This window comes from Fukomys damarensis, unplaced genomic scaffold (genome assembly GCF_012274545.1).
Source record: "Fukomys damarensis isolate Sample0158 unplaced genomic scaffold, DMR_v1.0_HiC HiC_scaffold_14, whole genome shotgun sequence".
Taxonomy (NCBI): domain Eukaryota; kingdom Metazoa; phylum Chordata; class Mammalia; order Rodentia; family Bathyergidae; genus Fukomys; species Fukomys damarensis.
In genome coordinates, this window is record NW_022900926.1 from 19,231,346 (window position 1) to 19,248,290 (window position 16,945).

The 16,945-nt window shown below is 33.4% G+C and overlaps 1 long non-coding RNA gene across 2 annotated transcripts in view; it reads left to right on the top strand.

Moving 5' to 3' along the window:
• The window catches only part of LOC104863916, a 17,011-nt gene extending 15,935 nt beyond the window's left edge, over positions 1-1,076 (top strand). For both annotated transcript variants that reach the window (XR_002025436.2, XR_004517090.1), the window contains exon 4: positions 773-1,076. This is a non-coding gene — a long non-coding RNA (uncharacterized LOC104863916). The remainder of the gene's footprint in view (positions 1-772) is intronic.
• The last annotated feature ends 15,869 nt before the right edge of the window (positions 1,077-16,945 follow it).

A 16,945-nucleotide genomic window follows, 5' to 3' on the forward strand; every position in this document is an offset into this window, starting at 1 on the left:
ATATATATATATGTATATGAAGATGTCCTATCCTTTCAGTACATCCTTCAAATAATTCATTTCTTTCTCCAGCATCTCATCCATAAAACATTATATTCTTTGTAATTTTGTTGTTTCCTGCTCTTTATTATTATGAATGTGAATCATGGAATACCCACAATCTAAATGAAAGCTCTGGATGAAATTTATATTCTACATATTAACTGAAATTTTGCAGAAATTACTGAACTTTAATAAGCCTCATTCCTTCATTAATTATTTCAATAATTTTAAAATCCTTATTATTAGACAGGCAATTCAACATGCAGAATAAAGTAGTGAATGAATCAGGAAAGGCTCATTTCAGGAAGTCTTCATTTTGGTAATTTGAAAATTTATATCCAAAACTCAAGATACCTAGATAGGCCTCATGGGATAGTTGTATAAATTTCATAAGAAATCATAAATCCAACACCCAGTAGTTTATTTGTAAAAGTCTAATTTACATTCTGAGTGAAAAGGAAAAAATACTTTAAGGGAAGGACCTTAAGTTGCCACTAACCATGAGAACATTAGATTGACAAGGGTGGCCTAAAGACGATCTCTGAATCTTGTAAAAATTGAATACTTGTGCCCCTCAAAATTAAAATGTTGAATCTAAACCCTTGATGTGATAGTATTGGGAGATGAGGCTTTCAGGAAGTGTCTATAGCATGATGTTGAAACATATTTTGTATAAGACAAGACCAGAAGAAAAGACATAAGGAAGCTGATTTTCTTTCTCTCTGCTCAGTGCTATGTGAGGATAAAATGAAGAAGTCATCACATCCAAACCAAAAAGTTGGCTTCCACTGTACATCACCTCTGTAGACACTTGATTGTGGACTCCTAGCTTCCAGATCTGTGATAAACACGTCTTCAAATAATCTTCCAGAAAAGATTTCAAACTCATTACTCTTAATCCTAACTTGGAATCAACATGCACATAAGGTATTCTCAAAAAAATCAAGTAGTTCCAACACCAAATTTCCCAGTGAGGAAAGGGATGCATTCCTCAGCACTGAGACAAGTAGAACTCTCATGAAATAAAAATATTAAACACCCATTGTCCAAAATTTAATTACCCTATGATAATAAGCTAATAATTGATATGCATAACTTTTAAGATCATAACAAAAGTTTTATTGAAGTCATTATATAGCAAATTTATCATATTAATTCATTATATTCACCAGTTATATTTGCAAAAGCATATTACCATCAATTATGAAGACAAAGGAAAACTATTTATTTAAAATCTCTCAGATATAAGATATAAGATATAAGATATATGTGAATAGTGTTAGTTTCTGAATAGAGTCAAGTATCCACTTGCACTGGAAATATCTAACTCTATTTTTTCATGCTCTACAACTTTTAAGACAGTGAGAGTGGTGTACATTGCAATTTCAATGAACAGAATGTGTGCTATTTAGGGCTGATGCAATCAAATAAAAATATTAGTGTTAGGCACCTTCCTTAGGACTTTGCAATCTCTGGTCATGGCCTCTTACCACTTTCTCTATCAAATACTTTTCTCTGCCAATTTCTGTCTAACATGACTTCAGTCACTTCTTCACAACAAAAAAAAATTTAAAATGATAGCTAAGTGAAGATACTACCTAACTAACTCCATCTTAACTCTTAAAGATTTAGAGTATTAATTTCACTTAATAAATCTATCCACCCAGAATAGTGACAAAGATTTGTTCTCTTAGGTTAAAGATCAAACCATTTTGTGTGTGAAAAACCACAGTTTTTACAAGAAATTGTTATAGTAGTAGATTCCCTGAGGTAATTGAATAATGCAAATATATTTGTTTTTAGAATTTATCTCTGCAATTTATGGCTATAGATGGAGATGATGAAATTGTGCCTAATAAAATATTTCCCCCAAAAGAACCCAAATATCCACAATATATACCACTATAAATAAAAATATATACAACATTTGTTGCCATAAACTCAAAACAATGAAATTGAAAAGATAACAGATTATGCACAACATTACTCTCCCTCTTTTCCCCAAAGTCATAAAACGGAGTCTAAATGATCCTTAGACTTTGCATAAATTTCCAAAAATTTATCCTTCTTGACGACAATGGAAATAAACACTTCATTTGAAAATTATTTTAAACATGTGACAACTGAGGATGATGGTCTCCGATTGAAATATATGTTACAAAATATTAAGTTTCATTAAAATATTAAGTTGAATTAATATTTAGTTGAATTAAAAATTCTAATTTTAAAGCTCAGTGGACTTTACAAAACTCTGCATCACCACTCATCCCAGCCCCTAGCTACCACAGATGAAATGAAGCATGATACAGGAAGTTGAAAATCTGGAAATGAAAGTCAAACACAATTCCTTTTAGAATTTATGTAAGTCCAATTAAGTCCCTCTCTCCTGTTACAAACTTCCTGAAAAAAAGATAAGCTCAAATCTAACTCAGAAGGGAAGACAGATCTCAGAATAGAAAGAATAGGATCAAACATAATTTACTTCCCACAATGTCAGGAAAATAGATCTGCTAATATCTAGAAACAGAAAAACAAAGGTTAAACAGTAAAAAAAGATTGAGGGAGAAAATAAAGCATGTAAAACACAAATAAAGTAAAATTTCCAGGGAATAGACACAAATCCCCAAACATGCATCTCGCTAAACAAAACTGTAATGAAAATACGCATTTAATTTAAAAAATAAAAGAATAAAAAATGGAGAGAAACGAGACTTCAAGATAAAGAAAGTTAAAGACAAATTAAAAACATGCCAAAGATATAAAATTATGAAAGTTTCAAGGAGCAGAGTATAGTTTGCTAAAAATAATAAATTAACTGATAAATGTGAAATTATATAAGCACAGTAAATTTAGAAAGAAAAAAATCACTGATCACCATACATTTGATGATACTTTTTCTTTCTTTTTCACATTACCATATATTGTTTCTTACTGAAGATAGATGCTTGCAGTGATGTTTTATAAATATTTATTTCCACACAATAGCCATAACTAAACAAAAGTGTGTATGTTTGGGCACATACATATGTTCATTAAACCATGACCACAATTAAAATAATAAATATATACATTACACTTAAAGGTTTTTCATGTCTACAGTCTCATCTTTGCACACCTAGTTACAAATGTTTCATTCCTACACAATTTGGGTTTTGTTTACTAAAGACTAGCCTGTTTTTTCTAGCTCTGAATACAAATACAAATCATTCATTATGCACCGATGTTGTCTTAATTTATTTAATATAATTAATTTGAAATATACCCCATTTGTGTATCTAAACCTCATTTGTTTTGTTGCAGAATGGTATTCTATTATATGAATATAAAACCTTTTGTGTATGTTTTCATCTGATGATAGATGTTGAAGTTGTTTCCTGGTTTTGTCTATTATAAATAAGGTTGATATCAACATTCACATATAACCTTTTATATGGACACATGCTTCCTTTTCTCTTCATAAATAATTGCATAGGTGTACACTAACCTTTTTAAGAGATTGCCAAACTGTTTTTGCAAATGGATGTAGCATTTTATATTCCCACAGCATGAGCGAATTCCAGTTCTTGCCCACATTTGATTTGGGCAGTCTTTCTTAAATTAAGCTGTACTAATAGTAATGTAGTGCTGTTGCCCTGTAGTTAGAGTTTGATCTTCTTTAATGATTAATGGTGCTAAGTATCTTTCAGGTGTGGATTTTTTATCAACATGTCTTCTATAGTAAATTGCCTGCTCAAATATTTTCCCCATTTTTAGTGTGGGTGTTACATATTGTGAGACTGGTATAATGCTGCACACCTGTAATCCCAGTGCTAAAGAGGCACAGTTAGAAGAATTGCAGTGAATTCTAGGTCAGCCTAGGCTAAATAGTGAGTTCAAGGCCAGGCTGAATTAAATTTTTAGTGGTTAAAATTTCCCTGTAATTACTGCGTTAGTGTTATGCCTTGCGTTTCTATGTGTGGTGCTTGCATTTTCACCCACTTAAAAATACTTTTCTTTGTTCTTTAAAGTATCTGTGAGGTTAAAGTTTGTCATTTAGCTTTCAAATATTTCTGGATTTCTCAGATATTTTTCTGTTATTGACTTTTAAGTTAATTCTCTGTGAACAGGAGACATTTTGATTTCTTTTACATTTGTGACACTCATTTTATGGCTCAGAATATAACTAACTATCCTGTTAAATTGAATGTACTTATTTGAATACAGTGTATGTCTATCTATAGATAAAATCATACAGACAAAACAATATTTTAAAATTGTTGACTCTGGCTGGGGATTTAGCTCAATGGTTCAGTGGCCTGCCTTAAAAGTACAAGGACCCAAATTCAATCCCCGGTACCGAAATACATAAATAAATAGATAAAATAAGATGAAACAAAATTGTTGACTCCCATGTTTTCAATGGTATAGCTGATAGGATATATAAGCAGATAATTTATATGTATATATACATATATATATTTATATGAAAAATTAAGTCAGATAAAAAGATGTGGAAAAAGCCACTTATGAATTAGTTTATCTAATGTTCAATCCACAGTATTGTTTTGAAAAAACAAAGACAGATTTGTAGTGATTAATAATATAAATAAAATAATACATGGAAATATTTAACACAGCATATTCCACTATGTTTCAATATTTACTTAAAAATGAACACTGCAGAAAGATAATATAGTCATTAATATAGAATAAATAATATAAATAATTTATAAGTGCTGGATTTTATGTTAAGGATATGTGTAATAGAGTTGAATTATAGAATGGCCTTATTATTTTTCAGATAACTACAGAGAATCATATATTGCATAGTATTTCCAAAATAAAAATAACATGGACCTTTGTCAAAATTTTTTATTGGACATGAATTTTAGAAAGAAAACTGTATGTTTGACTTATTATGGAAACACAGGTAACAGTAAAGTTACCATGATAAATTGCAAATAATCTTGATTTTTTATGATAAATCTCAACGTGTCATCGGTTGAATTTTTCATTCTTTTCTTCTTTGTACTGTTACTTGACTTGTGTCAGTAGTATATTTTTAGATGAAAGGAAATAAAAAATAGTTATATAATAATAATTTTTCAAAATAAAGTACAATAGCATATGTCCTTGTAAAGGCTCAAACAAATTATTTTAGGTAATCTTTTTACTTAGTTATTTGCAACTATGGAAAGATTAAAATCTCAAAGTCTCAACGATGAAATGATTTTTGTTTATTAATTTCCTCTTCCTTATAAACAGTGACCAAAATTTTATTCCAAAAAAGATGCTGATAGCTTCTTAAAGATTGCAATTTGAGGGATAAAAGTTACCATTAGATAACATTTTTGAGTGCAAAAGTATATTTGAGAATATAATAAGAGTTGCCATGGGTACAGTATTTACAAAAAGAATATGATAGCTCTTTGGAGATTACATTCATGGAAATAAATATCCTTATTAAGCAACATTTTGTTGAATGTTTACGAATTTTTGAGAAGAGAATAAGAATCACCATGGGTACAATATTTGATATGCATCCAACAGATCTTTAGAGTAAAATCTAATAATTGTAAAAGAACCTAAATATTATTTAGAACTTCTGGTTTCAGTTGACTTGTTAAAGAAGTTGGAAGCCATCACTCCTGTCTTTACAAAATCAAATTGAACAAAGTAAAATGTTCAACTTCTTCTGTACCCATCAGCAAAAGGAAGAGGGGCAAAGGAAGCACCATCCCCAGGTCAGGAGACTCTAGAGGACAGAGAAAACCATCTTAGACATCAGTTTACATAGAGCAAATAAAAACTGCTTAAAACACTTAAATAGTAATTTTAATAAATTACTGGCAGGTATATACAACGATGTGATAGAAAGAAATTCCGTAGGGGCCAGGGATTCAGCTCAGTGGTTCTGCTGCCTGCCTTGCAAGTGCAAGGTCCGGAGTTTAATCCTTGCTACCAAGAAAAAAAAAGAAAAAAGAATCCCCTAGGGCTACTGGCTTGAGGAGATACTGGCGATATCATGTATTTTAATCCCAAGAACCCCAAAGAAAGATTTCCTTGTTTCTCACATGGGGGAGACAAAGGTTCCAATTTGAAAGACTTAGCATACTCTATGTCACATACATAGGACTGCTTTTACATGTTCAAAGTCCTATCACATGTAAAAGTTGGGTACCTCCCTCATTAGCATCCTGCAGCCTTCCAGCTTATCTAATGGAGAAAAGGGGACAAAAATAAGTCAAATAAAAAATCTATGGAGATCATAAACCCAAGATGCAGGATCACTTAAAAATTAGATTTTTTCATATCATGATAGGCTTCTTCCACTTGCCCATATTACAGGATCACAGCAATAGGTCTCCAACAAGAAATGATACATTACAGCTAAAAAGAGCTGCAAGAAACAGACCCCCCGAGGAACAAATATAGGATGCTTCATAGTCAAGAAAAGTCAGTAAGGAGCTGAAGCTCTAGTCGGTAGTAGAAGGCTTGCCTAGTATTTGGAAGGCACTGTTTTTGATCCTTAGCACCCAAGTAAAGCCAATCCAAACAGTGATTTGAAAAGTAAGGCATCTTTACATACAGAAAACATTAAACACATCTAGACTCCTAGCCATGATAACATAAAATGTCATGTTAAAGACCTAGTGACTTCAGTTCTTATACCCCAGTGATCACGACTGAGAATTTTTCAAAACTTATGACAGAGCCCAAGCTACATACCCCAAAAGCTCAGAGAGTACTACACAAGATAAATGCTAAAGAATCTAAACCTAAGTAAAATATATCCAAACTGGCAAAGACATGGACAAGAAAAAAAATCTTAAATTAACTAGGAGGAATGAAAATGCTTTGGAAAGCATATAACAAAGTAATAACAGCAATGTGTTCAGTTATATACTATGTAGTCAAGTTAAATGAATGAGGGAAAAATTTTAAGACACAAGAACTATAAAGTATTTGCACTGTACATATGGCAGTATAGTAATTGAAAATAAAATTCAATCATTTAACAAATGTATATTTTAAATTCTAGGAAAAATGCAAAGATATTTAAGCAGCCACATAACTGATATGCTGAGAAGAGAACAAATAGAATTAACTTATATGCTTAATACCAGAGGGGATAGGAAAAAAAACAGAAGAAAAGACGAAGAATCAGAGGATCAGTGTAACATATAGAAAAGTGGTTATAAGCAGTGTAAGTACTAATTCAACTATGTAAATAATTGCTTTAAATAAAATAGTCTAAATATGACAATTAAAGAAACTGATCATCAGAGTTAAAAAAAAAATTACATGCCCCAACTATGTACTCTCTACTCAGTTAAAATAGTTTATTTTAAATATAAAGGAAGTTGAGTTAAAGGAAATGGGAAAGTTATGCTATGTCAACAATAATCAAAACCAAATTGGAGAAGTGATATAATTTCAGTCAAAGCAGACTTCAGGAGGAAAATGGGAAATAATCAAGGATAAAGGGAAACAATATAATGATAATGTGGTAAAATTTTCATGAAGATACAGTACTCCTTAACATATATTCACTACACAAAATAATATCAAAACATGTGAAGAAAAAACTAATAGAACTCTCAAGAGAAGTAGACAAATTCCCCAGAAGTTGGATTCTTCAGCTTGCCTCCTTTAGTAATTGACATATTAAGTATACAAAAAGTAATTATAGATAGAGTTGATCTGGAGAATGCTATCTAAACAAGATAGTCCAAGAGAATTTGATCTAAATTAGATGTTAAAAATTATGCAGTGGAATGGAAATTTCAGAATCATAGTGTAGTAGCTCACAAGAAAGATTTTTCCCCAGAAATATAGCTATTAAGCAGATGTAATTAGTGAAGAAGATATTCAAAGACTCTGAAGACTGACTAAATAAATTTTAATGAGAAATATTTAACAAAATTAATGGGCATTTGTTAAGAAACACGACAGACAATGTAAATTCAGTGGGAGACATCCTTCCAAGCTGAGTTAAGGACAATGCATTCTACACAGTAGCAGGAGCTGGAAAGCACTACCAGTTTTTAACACAGTCTCCCAGCTCTGTCCCCAAAGGGAAGATCCAAGTAAGGCAGTCAGTGTATCAGCAAGATCTCCATTTCTCACCATCCAGAGCTCCTGCTCCACAGCCAAGAGCTTCTTTCTAAGAGAAGATCAAAAATTCTTCAAAACTTGCAATGCTGCATCCCGGTAAAGCGGGTAGTGTAACTCCCTGGTAACTAAGGGGACTGACTTTAATAGGATCAGGGTGTCAGCAATTTGCTTCCAGTTTTCAACGATAACTATGAGTCATGAAAGAAACTGAAAAGCTTGACCCATATACAAGGGAGAAATCAGACAACAGAAATTACTTTTGAATGTGAACTCAACAGACTTCAAAACATGACCATGTTAAAACAAAAGAATGTATGATCACAATATTTCATCAAAGAGAGAAAAACAATAAATTAAAATTATTTTTTAAAATAAAAATTCTGGATAAAAATACTATTCAAATTAAAAAATCATTGCAGCAACTTCATAGAAGATTTAAACTGACAGAAAGAAGAATCATCTAACTTACAGATTAGACAAAGATAATGCTCCCTAGAAGTAGAAAGAACAAATAATAAATATGAATGAATGAACACTCATAAAAACAGGGATTTCACTAAATGCAGGAAATAACGTGTGAGACTATCAGTATGAGAGACTAGAAAAGAATAGTGAAAAACAAACTTTAAAGAAATCATAACTGAAAATGTTTAAATTTGATGAAAATATTAATCTATCAAGACTTATTTCAAAGTAGGTTAATTTCAGGAAAGAGAAACTTCAAACCACACATTAGTAGGAAATGTCAGAAATATATCTAATAAGGGGTTTGTATTCAAATAAGTGAAGAACCATTGTAATTCAATACTATAATTAATTAACCCAGTAAAAATAGAGAAAAAGATTCTCTCTCCAAAGAAGACATCGAAATGTCCAATATTTACATGAAATGAGGCCGAATACCAGTCACTGGTCAGATGTCAAACTCAGAATGAGATACAGTGACACTCACTAAGATGACTCTGATTTCAAAAGGGAGGTAATGAAAAGTTCTGGTGAGGCTGTGGAGAAATTCTCACAAATACCTACTAGAGCAAATGCAAAATGGGGATGCCGATTTGGAAAAAAGGCCATAATTTGTTCAAAATTCTAGATACAGTAAATTCCCCAACATATTGCTACACATATTCAAGAGGAAAACATACATCCACTAAAAGAACTTGTGCATGAATATCAGTCACAGACTGATAGCAATCAAAAGTAGAAGTAGCACCAACATCTGACAACTAGTAAAGGATAAATAAAAGGTAATACATAAGTTCAATGGAATATTATTCAACGATAAAAAGATATGAAATAAAGATGCTTGCTACAACACAGGTGAATCATGAAGCATTATGCTACATGAAAGATGTCACTTACCAAGACTACGTATTATGTGACTTTAACTATATTTAATGCTCAGAAGAAACCTATCATCATAGTCACTTTTACATCATGGAGGCACAACACCTGAAACCCACAAATAAAAAGGGGACAGGTTTATTTTGGCTCAGAAGTTTCAGTTTATTACTGAGAGGCTCAAAATCAGCATGTTGGAACAGTCCAACGGAGGAAAACTACAAGTGCCAGGCCAGGCAGAAGCAAAGAGTGAAGACCCACCTTCAGCCAAGCTCCACCCCCAGGCAGCAAGCCCGCAACAATATCTCCATATGCAGTCGCATTCCAAATGCCCACCTCGGAACACATGCAGCTTCGGTGGAACGTTCTATCTCTAAAACATGATACCCATTTACAGAGGCAGAGAGTAGATGAGCGTTTTCCAAGGGCTGAAGGTGTTGGTAGGAATGAGGAATGAATTCTAACATATACAAATTTTCTTTGTTCAATGATGAAAATATCCTAAACTTCTATTAAAATGAAGGTTTTACATCTGTGAATATACGTGAAAATATTGATTTGTATACTTGAAGTTGGCAAATATATATAAATTTAATCTTAAGAAGTCTATTAAAGAACAAAAGTAAGGAAGCAAAATAACTATGGGCTAGAAAGTTAGGAAAAAAGTATCTAGTAGAAATCTGTAGGATCACATGAGGTACAGCTATAAGTGGCTTGGGGAACCTCAACTATAAATATGCTAGTATTATAAATTGGGGTGGCACATAGACATATCCAACCAGAGGCCTTTCCTCAAAGAAATTTTCTTGTTTCTTCAGCCCTGCTTCTAGTTTCTTCCAGCCTAGGCTGATTCATGCATTTCGTTCTAATAATTTCTTCCTTCGAGATAACATGATTCCTCTTTGCATTAAATTCTTCACTTTAGCACAGCCGTTCTGTTTCCTGTCATCATTACCGGGTGGATACCAACTACTCAGCAATGCATCCTAAAAGTGTCATTTAAATGCTAGAATATTGTATGAAAGAATCTCTTAGATTATCCTTGTTAGCAATTTCTTGTAAGCATAACTTGCAGTGATGCTTAAAACATCTCAAGAAATTGTACATCAAACTTGGTATGAATATACGTTTGTTAAAGATAAGTATAGTCTTGTTCTTAATCGGAAATTCTCGAATTGCTTTGGGTTATACAATGTATTCATACTATCTTCTGAACTATAAAGTGACAGGTACACTTTGGGGAACTGCTTTTACTATACCTCACTTCACAACCTAGCAAATAACTTAGTATTCTTATGCATGTGTGTTGTTTACCAATAATTATACATAATATTTAAATAACAAAGAATCTTGAAAATTTAAATTGAATGTCTTATTGGTGCTCCATCTTTTCTTTTTTAGTGGTACTGGGGATGGAACTTGGTCCTTGTGCTTGTGAGGCAGGTGGCAGAACCACTGAGCTAATTTCCCAGCCCTGATGCTCCATTTTAAAACAAGAAGAAAAAATTAAAATTTTCCCAAACAATGTTCAAAACAAACAGAAGAAAATGAACAAAATGACAAAAGTAAGGCTTTATCTATCAATACTATGTCTGTAAAAGGGCTAAATTCTACTAATTAAAATACAGAGACTTTCTGAATGCAATAAAAGCAAGCTTTAATTATGTGCTTTCTAAAAGCAACTCATTCATAGAAAAAATATAACAATGACCAAGACAGAAAGTTAGGCTAAAAGTTAAAGATTGAAAATTAGATTAGATGAACATCTAAAGGTCTTCTGTGACTGATATCACAGAAACACAAAAAATGATTAAGCATTATTATTCACTGACACATATGAAAGCCTAGAAGAAATGGAAACATTTCTCAATACTTATGACCTACTAAAATTTAGCCATGAGGAGAGGAAAAAACCTAAACGGGCAAGTAACAAGTTATTAAATCGTATTAGTAGCAAAGTCTTTGACAAATAAAGCTCAAGACCAGATGGCTTCATTATTAAGTTTTATCAGACCTTTAAAGAAAAAGAAATCCCAATTCTTCACAAGTTATCCTAAAGGACTGAAACGGGGGGAACCCTTCCAAACTCATTCTATGAAGTAGATTTACAGTGATGCCAAAACCGGATAAAGACACAAAAAAGCCCTATAGAGAAAAATGTAGTTGAAATTTTTTCAGCAAAGCACTATCAAATTGAGTTCCAGAGATCCCAGAAGCTCCTCGTAGTTTTTCAACTTTCTCTCTTGGCCTGTAAACTACGTCAAGATATCTAGAGAAATGGATGAATGGATAGATAGGATAGATAGATAGATGATAGATAGATAGACAGATGTACTTGATATAATACAAAAAATCATTGTTAGGATTGGAGTTCATGCAACATACAACTGAGAAGATTTAAGTTCAGGAGTTATGAAAAATAAACCATGAAAACTAGAATTTCTTCCTCTCACTGTTTAGGTTATTCTGAAAGAAGTTGTAAATAAACACTGACTTTGCTCCCAATGAAACCTCCCCTATGTTAGAAACATAGAAGCACATTCATATAATAGAGAGCAACATTCATTAGAATAAAGAGCTCTTATGTGGAGAATATAAACCACTTAGGGTATGAAAGCACTCATGAGATTACATCTCAATAAATATTTTGGCAATATAAACTTTAATACTTGCTCAATAATCCATTAAATTGATCTATGCATCATGGCTTCCTAAGTCAATTTCTCACTCAGGGCACAAATCTCGGTTTCTTCATGACAGGGCTTCTCAACTTCAGCAGTACTAACATTTAGGACTAGATAAACTTTGGTTATGGAAGAATGTCCTGTGCATTGTAGAAAGTTTAGCAGAATCCTTGACCTTCCTTCACAAGATGCAAATAGCACAGCGCCCACTGTTTCTATGGCAAAATTATCTCCAGCAATTTCCAATGTCTCACTGAAGAAAATCACTCCTGGTTGATAGCAATTTCCAATGTCTCACTGAAGAAAATCACTCCTGGTTGACAAACCATTAAAAATGCATTTCCATTTTTTTCTTGACTACAAAAGTAATAAGCATTTATTGAAAAGTAAATAAGGCAACTATAATATATAATGTAATGTGACAGGACATATGGAAGAGATGCAAAATGTTATAAAAATTCAGTAATAAAATATTATAGTTGAAGAGATTAGAATAAACTTGGTGAAAGATGCAGGCTTTATGGTTCTCCATAAAAAAGACAGAATTCTGATTTGCCAAGCAAAGTATAGAAAAAGGAAGACATTCCTGCCAGAGAAAGAACCTAATGTGGAAGAAGCACATTAGGCTGTGAGATTGAAAGGGAGTAGAATAACCTCGAAAATTAGATCAATGTCCTTTACATGAGGAAAGAGGAAGCAGAAAAGCAGAGGGAGAAAGAGGAAAGAAAAGAATTATACGTAAATGAGAACCTATTCTTATCAGGTACTGCACTCTTAACTTTTACTCATATGATTTCATTATCACAATATCTCCAGGTTAATAATTATAAGACCAAGGCATATTGTCACCCAGCTACTAAATGGTACTAAATGGCAGGAATGGTTATACAGCTACTAAATGGCTAACATAAAACCAACTCTGAGTGTTTACTCTATTGCATTTAGACTATGGTATGCTACCCTTTAAATACTATATATACTATTAGTTACATTAAATTCAAATAAACTTAAAAGTCTTCTTTGGCCCTGTTTTTCTCAGCTAAATCCACCAGTGTTCTCAGAGTACTCTCAGAGTCCAACTGGTTGTCCCCAACATGATGTAATACATTTATTCATATATATTTGCCTTCTTTCCTCAACCTATTCCAACAATATGGTGAGGCTGTGGACAGTCAAAGTAATATCTTCATCAACTCTGTGGCTTCAATGTCTGGCAAGTGCTCCCAAAAAGCCCACTAATTAGATAAAACTGAATCAAAGTGTGGATACTGAGGACAGCATTTCTACCTTCTCCCAAATCGTTGCCCATCTGCCTCTCATAAGATAATAAAAATTGAGGAAGTGCCTTTATGTATTTCTTGGCACTGTGTATGATCTTGGTGGCTCCTGACTTGTTAGAGGTCCACAAATACAAAGAAAAATATGTTAATAGCATGTTGCATGTGGGAGTGAGGCTGTTAAGTTTGCTTTAAATGTTGGGCTTAAAATTGGATTGATTTTTGTACTAATAGTGTAATTTCCAGGTATTTGTTTTCATAACAAATGGCATTTGAAATGACTGCTATTCAGCAGTAAGTTTATAGCTAATTAGAGGAGTGTCTTACTAATGCAAACTAATGAGTGGAGAGCTATTACTGATCAGAGTGTGAAAGCTTCAAGGATAGCATCGTAAAATGCAGTTTGCTTAGTTCTGTAAATAGGTGTTGTTTACTTTATTTACAACAGCCCATAGATTACTGAAGTGCATAATACACTGCTATATTATGTGAAATAAAGTCTTACCAGCAAAAATGCTCTACCTGCTATTAAACTTTTATTAAGGACTGAGATAAAACAATTCTCTTTGGGGTAGGAATTACAATGTGTGCTAATGATTGCTGAAGTGAATGAGGGTGAGACAGGAGGAGACAGACACGGTTTCGAGGGAGGCCTGGGTGATCACTGCCCATGGTGTTGGAACCTTGCCCTTGCCATTCCCAAGAGGTACTTCCGGTCACTTCAAGTGGATAGTAGAAAAGCAAATGTCATGTAGAGAGGGTCATAGCGTGCAAAGATACAAAGCCCATTTTGTAGAATGGGTGTCTGAATATAGGTTTTATTGTTGGGACAGAAAGCAGCCTCAGAGCCAGAGAGCCAATATAGCATTCCACAGTGAGGTGTGAGATTAAAAGACAGATATGTTGTCCCCGGCCTCTGTGGGGCCGGCAATGGCATAGACAATCCAAGCAAGTCGTGGTGGTGAACAGATGGGGCAAATGCTGGCATGACTGTCTCTATAAAGGAGAGCCAAAAACTGGAGAGTGAAAGGATCTCCAGATCTGTGGCCGTGGAATGAACAAACACAAAAAAGATGAAATTCCAGGAGAGCAAGTATTTCACTAGAAGGATGGATTTTCTTTGTTACCAGGAGTGGACTGATTAAATCAACTAAGTGCTTTAGTTTCGAAAAGGCATGAAAATGTTTTCCAATTTGTATGCAAAATTTAATCAAGGATTTAAAGTGGACCATACGATTAGAATATTGGTATATAATATACATGTGAGCATTTCTTACATATATCAAAAACCAGCTGAATTGATGAAAATCTAGCCTATCCCAGAAAACAGTGGACTAGATCGCCAAGCTACGCACTGAATCGCAGACTATGAAGGTGAGGTATCCTGAGATTAAGATTTGATTTTTGGTGCCATGGAGGCAGAGCATAATGATCACCTTAGACAGCAAAGGTAGGAGGGAGGAAAGGGAGGAAAGAACTTAGTTAATATTTAAAAGAGTATGAGTGCATACAGTAAATAGCTTACAATATTCTACAGCATTTTTATATATTATATATTTAAAAGTATATCATTTTAAATATGCTAAATTTCAGATGAAGCTGGTAGAGAGGATTTTGAGTGTTCCCAAGACAAAGAAATGATAAATGCTTGAGATAAAGGATATGCTAATTGTCCTGATCTAATCTAATCATTACATATTTTGTGTGTATTTTAGTGAGTTACCAATACCCTGTAACCTTCATATTCCTCATTATATATGTGGGAAAATAATATAGATAGCTAGGTGTTATAAGGATTAAGTGAGATAGTAAATACCAAAAAGATTGTCTTCTATGTATATGACAGTTAATAAATCATATTAAATAATAGTGTATTAACAAAACATTAACTAAAACTTATTTGCTAAGTATGTTACAAAGGAGAATAAAAATTTCCTATATGAACAATCAATGAAAATCAGGGTGCATTTTGAGCAAATATTTAACTCTGTTTTGATGTATGATTTTGTAATACTAATTTGGAAAGACAGAGAAAATAATTAATTTATCCTCTACTTAGACTAGATTTTGTTTGGCTAGATGTCAAAAGCTCTGAAAGGCCTTGCATGCTTTCAGAATGACATCAGAACCTTCTAGTTAAATTTAAATTTGCTCTTTCCCTACTCCCAAACCCACTAATATCAAACATTCATCCATCTATTACATAAATAATTATTGACTACTGTTTTGGCTCCAAATATAATCCATATGAGAAATTACAGTGGACCCTTGACTTACAAACTCCATTCATGAGGGCTGGTTGTAACTCAAGTTGCTTAATTGAAAGCTCAGCCTCCTCTACACAAGTCTCTTCTTCAAAGTCTCTCTACTGTACTCAGGAGATCTTAGTGTCCTTAGAGAGACACTGGCCCAGGATTTCTTAATTAACCCCACACAGGAAAGGATGTTGTCATGTTCCTCCATGAACTCTTTAAGGGTTAAATCTGTATCTGAGACCCTCTGGAAGCAGAAGTGGCCAGAATTTGGATTGTAACTCAAGACTTTGTGTGTAAATTAAAAACTAAAATTCTTGCCATCACTCAAGTTGTTTGCATGTCAGGCTGGTTGTAACTCGTGGGCTCACCGTGCTTTGAAGGAATAAAGTTTGATAAATATGCTAAATAAAGAGGTTAATCCTAGACTGAACAATCTCCAGAGTGGCTGAAAAGGACATAAAGTTAAAAAAACTATTTAGATAACTCAGAACTTGGTAGATCACAGTGATTATTACTGATTTTGTTCTTTTTTCAATGGAAAAAATTGAGAACATTTCAACTGGAAAGGATTTTAAGTGGCAGCTTTCTAATCATTAGACTGGCTGCTGAATGGAGAGTGGATGGGAAAGCAGAAGGAGATAGGGTGTTTTCTAATCTGGCAGAGCCACTGCCCTAATCCAAGGGTTGTTTCCAGTAGAACAGGGCAGTGAAGGGGAGGTACCTAGGCCCAGGTAGATGCATTTTGCTGCCAAAGTTAGCAGGCACTGCTCAAATGAGGCATGTGGAGGGTAGATAAAAGCAAGAATCAATGCTGACATCTGAACCTTCTTCTCTGTGTGCTATCAGTCTGGACGTTTTCTTCCCAAACCTCCGGTGTAGTCTCCACATTGTCCGTGACAACCTTCTTATTCCTTTTTCTAATTGTCAAGTGTATTTTAGGAATTATGGGTCTTGCTTTCTTCCCTTAGCAGTCTGCTCATACATTTAATCTAGTTAATGATATTTACACTAAAAACATTTAATGATTTCTAAGACATTCTTTCCATTTTAGAATTAGAGTTCCAAGATGTGGGCTGAGGATTTAGTTCAGTGGTTCCACTACCTGCCTTGCAAGCAGTCGAGTTCAATCTCTGATACAAAAAAAAAGATGATGATGTATATACATTTTGGCTCAGTGGTTCCGCTGCCTGCTTCACAAGAGAAAGAGCCTGATATGGATCTCCGGTATCAAAAAAAAAAAAAAAAAAAA